This window comes from Lucilia cuprina, chromosome 6 (assembly GCF_022045245.1).
Source record: "Lucilia cuprina isolate Lc7/37 chromosome 6, ASM2204524v1, whole genome shotgun sequence".
NCBI classification, from domain to species: domain Eukaryota; kingdom Metazoa; phylum Arthropoda; class Insecta; order Diptera; family Calliphoridae; genus Lucilia; species Lucilia cuprina.
Window position 1 is genome coordinate 49,537,561 of NC_060954.1, and position 8,733 is coordinate 49,546,293.

The 8,733-nt window shown below is 30.5% G+C and overlaps 1 protein-coding gene across 9 annotated transcripts in view; it reads left to right on the forward strand.

The window, feature by feature from the left end:
* Positions 1-8,733, forward strand: part of LOC111680062 (G protein alpha q subunit) — a 23,617-nt gene that overhangs the window by 2,973 nt on the left and 11,911 nt on the right. The window lies entirely within an intron of this gene.

Here is an 8,733-nt window from a genome sequence, read left to right on the forward strand (position 1 = left end):
TTTCGGTATTTATAGAGCCCGTTGTAACAAATGATTGGCTTCTTTAGCCGCAACTGCATATTGCTTGCCATACCAAGAACTTTCTGGGAAATTTTGTCTGCTTTTGGGTCCTAAACTTTTCTTCAACATTCCCTCGAGCATCATCAACATAAAACTTTTGACCTGGAAGTTGCGAAAAAATCTGCCAGAACATACGTTTCGTCATCCATTATGCAGCAAGAATATTTGTTTATAAAACTTGACTTCAATTTCCGTTCTCTGTTTTGGCCTCTAAATTTTTAGCAGCGTTCCTGTCAGGAACTTTTTGAGCCTTGTATGTTTTTAAACCTGCATTAGCTTTAACTTTTCGTACCAAATAGTCCGAGCACTGAGCTAACCGAGCTGCTTTCCTACCGGATGTGTTGGGAGCTCTTTTGAAAATGCGTTCTATTTTTTTGGCTTTAGAAACATCATGTGGACCATTCCTTCTACCTGAACCAGGTTTTCTATCAACTGACAAGTTCTCCCGGTACTGTTTAATAACATTGGAAACAGTTTGACGGCAGACCTTTGTATGCTTGGCCAACTTTTTGTAAGACCAAGTTGGGTTTAGTTGAAAATATTTAATAATTTCAGTACGCACTTTTTTCTGGTCACTCATTTTAATCAGATTAACAAAAAAATTAATATAATTGACATAACACATAATAACTGACATGTTTTTCAAAGGTAACTTGATCAAAAAAAAAAAATCAAATAATACTTTGGTTGAAAAATGTAATGAAAAACGTGTGTTAAGAATTTTTCGATCTCACTCCTTAGTACAAATAAATTTTTGTTTCCAAAATTTCAAATTAATAAAGTTTATTATGCCCCAAAACTAAAGTAATAAAAGTTAAAGAATTGTTGAGTTTATTTTTGAATATAAATCTTTATAAATAACCACTACTTCTAGTCCCTTTAAAATATTGCATTTGAAATCTAATTAACGTATTCATTTCAAAAAAAAAAACAAAAATCGAAAACATTTTCTATTTTGTTTTTATTGTCAAGCCGTAAAACAAAATGTTTACAAAACATTGTTTTTTCGTAAACAGGTAGGAGGTATATACATACATATGTATATAAAAATGTAAATACCTTTAATACTTGTACATAAATATTTAAATATTGATTTAGAATAAAATTATATAAAGAGAAAAATCTTAAGCTTTTTTGAGAACAAACTCGTGACATTCAATGGCTAAACATTTATGTTTTTTTGTTTAATGTATAGGGAAGTAAATGTGAATCAAATAATAAATTGAAGAAAAATACGTATTGAATTAACAAATTTACTTCAGTAAATTTTAAATTCGATATTCTTCTATCGTCAAATTAAGGAATGATGAAATGAAGTTAGTTTTCATAATAAAGCATTTTAGTTAATTGTAACTTGCCTCAGATATACTTAAGCCATTTATTGTTTAATAAAACTGTGAATATTTAAGTAAAATTTTGATGGGAGCTTTTTATAGGGTCTAGGGTCAAATGAGGTCCAATAATTATAAAGTTCATGAGGGTCATCAAGGCTAGTATAGAACTTGGTTATGCTGCTTTTTGTCGAGATACGAGTATATTAAACATAGTTATGAACTTAAAAACCCTATTTGGCGGGTTTAGTTGTAAGAAGCCTAGGTGGAATAATGGACCGATGTTAACTATTTTCAATAGGCTTATTTGGCGGGTTCAGTTGTATGGGGCCTAGGTGGAATAATGGACCGATGTTAACTACTTTCAATAGGCTTAGTCTACGGTACTTAAAAAAATATCATGTGCCACATTTCATTGAATTATCCTTAAAATCGCGACCTGTAGTTTGATTACAAGTTTTACATGGACGGACAGACGGACGGACATAGCTAAATCGACTCAGAAAATGATTCTGAGCCGATTGGTTTAAGGTGGGTATAGGACCAATATAATTGTGCGTTACAAACATCTCATAAACCCAATATACCCTCCCCACTAAAGTAGGGTATAAATACTTTTCAATGTGAAAAGGATTTTAATAGAAGACACAAAAAGTGTTTTTCAATATTCATAAATGTTTAACAAAGTTATTTATGGTTTATTTTAGATTTTTTTTGGAAAATGTGCTTAATAAACCTTAAGTAAACGATTAATATCTTTATGAATGCGCGGATGAAAGTGTATTCATAATAAAGTCACCTTTCCTACTAATAAAGACACTTTTCTAAACGAAAACTATATTCCAAAGTAAAGACACTTTTCTAAACAAAAACTATATTTCAGAGTAAAGTCACTTTTCTAAACGAAAATGATCTCCATGAATACAGTTTTCATCAAAGACACATATGTATATACATATCTATACGAAACTGCATTCAGAAGTTAATACTCTCTCCTGTCTGAAAACTGTTTTCATAAGTGAAAAAACTTTTCTATACAAAAAGCTTTCCATATCCGTGAAGTTATATTAATGCATTTTTCTAATAATATACTTAATCATAAAACTATAACATTATATAAATACAAATGTATAAAATTGATATAATAATTAAAAAAAATACATATTTTAATTATTCTAAATACTATAACTACACTGACAATTTCATATATTTTGCGGTTTAAAGTGAGTCAGTATGTAAACATTATTATCAGTAAATTTTTTAACAAATCATTGTGAAAATTGTGTATATTAATTTGAACCGTTTAAAAACCACACATTTAATTAATATAATTAACAAAAAAAAAGAAATGTATAAACAAAAGAGATTGGTTAAAGAAGTATATTTTTTTATAATTTTCAAAAATATTGTCTTTTAAATATTTTATTGTTTTGCAATAGTGAAGCAGTAAGCTTCAAACTTCAGAATAGAAAGATGTCAAACTATATAATAAGAATATAATACAGCATTTAATCAAGTAATTATTTTATGTTCAATTTTATGTAGGAAAAATTTTAGTTAAAAGGATTCTGTGGAGTTCATATTATTAAAATTTTCGGTTATTTGATTAAAAGAAGCTAAAACTTTTTTTGTAAAGTACATTTGCACTTTAATTCTCTGAAATGCAAAAAAAGAAGGTATTCTTTATTTTTAGACGATAACAAATCTAAAATTATCTCGCAATTGTTATCTTTATTAAACAAATTGTAAACTGTGCGCTAAATAGTATACAAAAGTTTTGATGTTATGATGAATGGGGGAGCGATTATAAGATAAATCAGTGAATTTTTTAAATCCAACCTTATAATTGGTGGGGAGATTCTTTGTGCTTATAATCTTAGCATTTAAAAGTAATCTATCTATCTATCTATTTATCTATCTATCTATCTATCTATCTATCTATCTATCTATCTATCTATCTATCTATCTATCTATCTATCTATCTATCTATCTTATAATCTTATCTATCTATCTATCTATCTATCTATCTATCTATCTATCTATCTATCTATCTATCTATCTATCTATCTATCTATCTATCTATCTAAAGATTTTGACATTCATCTGAACATTTAGAGTAAAACGTGAACATTTAGAGAATAAAGGGCGGACTTTCAATATGGAGCTTGACTTCGCATATCTTAATTCAATTCAAAATTTCGTATATCTCGGAAACTGTTAGTTTATTCAAATTTTCCATAAATATATATAAATTGACGATATTTTGAGTGGCATCTCTCGTATATCTATAGTCTAGTCTATAGTCTAGTCTTTAGTCTAGTCTATAGTCTAGTCTATAGTCTAGTCTATAGTCCAGTCTATAGTCTAGTCTATAGTCTAGTCTATAGTCTAGTATATAGTCTATGGACTAGTCTATAGTCTAGCCTATATTCCAGCCTATAGTCTAGTATATAGCCTAGTCTACAGTCTAGTCTATAGTCTAGTATATAGCGTAGGCTACAGTCTGGTCTCTATTCTTGTCTATAGTTAAATTAAGGAAATACGTAGCCTAGTCTATAGTCTTGACTATATTCTAGTCTATAGACTAGTCTATAGTGTAGTCTACTGATTTATCTTTAATCTAGTCTATAGTCTAGTTCATAGTGTAGTCTTTAGTCTAGTCTATAGTATTGACTATAGTCTTGCCTATAGTAGTCTATAGTCTACTATACAGTCTAGTTTATAGTCTAGTCTAAATTCTAGTCTATAGTCTAGTATATAGTCTATAGACTAGTCTACAGACCAGTCTATTGTGTAGTCTAATCTAGTCTATAGTCTAGTTCATAGTGTAGTCTTGCCTATATTGTAGGCTATAGTCTAGTCTACTGTGTAGCCCATAGTCTAGTTTATAGTCTAGTCTATACTCTACAGTCTACTGTAGTCTAAAAGTCTCATCTATAGACTATAGTCTAGTCTATATTATGTATTCTAGTTAATAGTATATATTTTAGTCTATAGTCAAGTTTGTAGACTAATCGATGGCGCAGATATATGTTTAGTTTAGTCTATAGGCGAATATCAATATCTTGTCGCAGGGCCTTCACTTTTATAATCTTTATCGCTATTTGTTATATTCAATCTGCAATATTTGATGAAAACAATAATCAAATAATTATTACATCTTCAGCATATTCCTATAGATGTAGTTTTACAAATCATTGATAAATTATTATAAATACAGAGATTTCTTTAACGTTAAACCGTTCTCAAACACATGAGACTTTAAAATTAAATTTAAACATTTATTTGTTAATGGCTTAGTCTTAACGTTTGAATAACAAAACGTATTTTGTCATAAATATTCCTCTTTTAATACCATAATTCAATAATTAAATTAAGGAAATACGTAGTTTTTTAACTAAATCACCAGCTTAGCAAATAACCAAAACTTGTGTGTAGAAAAAGAAAATCTTAGAAAAATTATTATGAATTTCTATTTCCTTGGCAAATTTTAAATATTGATTGTTTAACGAATATAAGTTAAAATGAAAAATAAAACGTTATGTGTTATTTTCAAAATAAGCCAAGAAATTGTCCAGATTATTCCAAAGCAAACTATTGATTTTTGTTAAAAATATTCCAAACGATTTAAGTAGATTTTAAAATGTAAAGTAATTTGCCATGAAAATTTTTCAAATTATAATTATTTGAATAAATTTTTTTTATAAAATTAGAAATTTTATTTTACACAACTAGTTGTTAAGAATTTTTTATAAAAGTTGTTGATGAAGATTAAACTTTTTTTAAAATATTTGGTTGCACTTTAATTTAAATTGAAATTTTTAGAAATTATTTAATTCCATATTATTATTTGGTTTTTAAATCAATAAAAAATTAATAATTTAGTTCTATATGTGTATTTTTAACAAAATTCACCTTTTTTAAAATTTCTTTTTTTTAATCTTTATTTTATTTGAATTATAAAAATAAATCACGACCACCGCTATGCATATCCGTACAACGATATTGACTGATGACTATTGTAAAACTATTCCCGTGTTCGATAGTAAATGTCTTTAGACTATTCCTATTCTTCCAATAAATTTTCAAATAGACCTCCGCAATATAAAATGCAAAACTGAAAAATTTCCAAACAATCTGTTAATATATACAACTATATTTCTCTTAGTCATAGTTTGCCGATTTTGGTTTATCACTGTCTTCGTTCTTTCTGCCCTAAGGTTGTAGTACTATTATATTCCAGCTAAAACAACAAAGTACGTATCTAAGGCTTCTCAATTGTATCATTTTGTACTACTGTATTTCTCGACCAGCTCACCGACCATTTTCCTACCTTCTTCCCTCCTCCTGCACCTTCTTCACCTACCCTTGAACGGTTGAACAGTTTTCTGTTGGTTTGGTTTTTTTTTTCTTATTTTATATGGTCATAATATTTATTTATTGGAAATTATTCTAAACTACAACTTTTACTACACAGTGTCAAGTGTGACGACATTAGATATTGTACGATAATCCAATTGTCTTTAAACTTCATTGTAGTGGGTAGACCTTAATGGTAAAAATTTTACACTCGCACCAAAAAAAAAAAAAAAAAAAACGGTTTGAATTTCTCGTAAAGAGGGAAGTGTGCGAATATGAATAGATATGGATTTTGCTATAATAGAATTAGATTAATTTTCCTCAACACAGAAGAGGAGGTGAAGGACAATTATTAAGCTTTAGAAACTAAGATTTTCAATTTCTCAACAAACGTATAGTTTTCGACAGTAATTGATAATAATTTTAAAATATTATAAAACTAATTCATGAACATATGAAACAAATGCTCTATATGTAAGGATCCTTTCGACACATATTACTATGATTACGCGTAATAAATATATCGTACATATATCGACATAAATTTGAACATCGAGGGCCAAATTATAACAATCATTTTAAAGTGATAGATATTTGTAAAACAATTATTTTAAATAAGTTAAGACTAATTCTTATTAATAATTTTTTCCAGGATATATGAAAAGACGGGACAAATAAGTACAGTTAACCCAACAATCTTGTTATTACCCTAAAGTTTTGGATTGGGGCCACGTCTGTCTTTGAATCGTTGAGGAAAGAAAGGATGCAGATTAGAATTCACACAGTCACTATTGACCATAATGTCAGTTCGGAAGCCTGTATTATCTTAGGCTTTACCTCTTGCTTAAGTACTCAAAGTGGAGGTGTACTCGACGCCATCACATTGCGGGCACTTCAACACCACTGGTTTGGATGACTTTTCGCTACCAGAAGCATTTTCTTGCAAAGATTAATAGGATAGCTGGCCGAAAGAACTTGGGGTATGCATAAAGAAACCTTGTTAGCTACAAATAAAACGATAGATCGCTCAGTAGTTAATTATCTTCTTCTAGTGTGATCACCTTTGCGCAATGATACCCAATGGAGAAATATTCATAGCTGCCAGAATGCTGTACTAAAGATAGTAACGATCTGTCTACAAATCAACTCAGAACATCACCTGCACGAAGAAACAAAGGTCTTTCCAGTCAAATTGTCAAAACAGTTCCTCCTAGGATGTCATCGGAGGAGTCATCACAACTTTAACATCACACAGTTGGATGCTCCACCGAGGAGGCATGTCAGGAAGGATCTTTGTATATACTAGAAGAACATACAATGATATGTGCAGGATCCAATATATCCGTCCTCTTATACGGCAGATTTAAACGACATTTTGCGCCATATACCGCACGAATGTCGTTCTTAAAGGTCGCCTACTGCTTATAGCAGATACAGCAGAAAAATGGCTGTGGGAAACAAGGTTATACTGACACAACTTAGATCGGTATGAAGCACGTATAGACAGTGGCGTCCGCAACGAATGTCCTGCAGTTGTGTAGTTGTTTGAACGACATTTATAGAGACGCCATCAATACCGCGGTTTCAGGTTACCGCATGAATGTCGTTCTTGGAGGTCGCCCAACGCCCATAGCAGAAAAAGAGAAGAACCTGCCGCGGAAAACAAGAGTTGTTCTGGCACCACTGAGATCGGGATGGAGCAACAGGCTCAAAGCCTAATGGTCCCGCATAGACCGTGCCGTCCCTTAACATATGCCCATCTTGTGGACAGGGTCCCCATGATACCCACCACATATTCAACTGTCCAGCCCACCCTACTTCACTTAGCCCAATGGATTTATGAACTAACCCTATTGAAGTAGCCCAATTTCTTGGCTTGAACCTAAATACAGAACCTCCGGATTAAAATTGTATAGTTTAAGCTGTTACAACAACAACACCGAATGTCCTGCACGTGGTTAAGATCCTCATGATACTCCTCACATATTCAACTGCACAGCCAGCTCTACATCACTTTGTCCAATAGATTTATGGATGTATCCGGTTGAATTAGCTCAATTTTTAAACCTGGGCATTGATGTAAAATTTCCAAACTAGATTATTGTATAGTTTTCCATCTTACAACATCAACAGAACCGGCCGAATATTTACCAAGAAACTTAGACTATCATGATGTTGTTTTATATGGTATGGCTTCTTTCGAAAACTTGCTTTCCTTGGTTATCGAGGTTTCATTCTCTCTGGCTTTAAGAAATTTGCAGTTTAAAGTCTAGTTATCAATTTATTCAGTGTAAACCAGGTTGATGGCAACATTGAACTGCTGTCTCCAGGAATTGAGCCATTCCAAAATGTCTCCGACTTAAACTCCTACGTCTCGTAGACGTAAACTTTGAAAAATCAACCTTCGCTATAATTTTCTTTACCCACATTTAAGTTTTCTATTCTACTACATACGAAAGTTTAAATTTTGATAAAACTTGAACATTGATAGACTAACGTTACAAAATGTCAGAAATGAAATGTGTTCTTTATAATGGAAACCCTTACGGGAAGAGACTTACTAAATACTACTGTTAATGATGACCTCTAGTTTTGTGCATACTATGAAATAAATTTCAAAGACCTTTATAACGTGAAAACGTTAAAACAATAATGATTTATCTGCCTTTAAAAGTATTCTAATGTCAAGAGTATTTAAAAATCGGCTCAGTCGTATGTAATATTCTTATTTATATGTTGAATTTGAATGTACCTACAGTTTTATATGTTTCCTTTATTGGCTTTAAGTAACTATAGTTATTCTCTATCGTTAAGATTATTAATAACTTGTTATAAATTTCTAACGTTTATTGCATATGTATAAATTCTATTATAATTATATAAGGAGTGAGATCGAAAAATTCTTAACATACATATATGTTTATAAAAAAGAAACCACTAAACTTACAGCTTTATTTTTTTTTATTTGATTCAAATTATTATT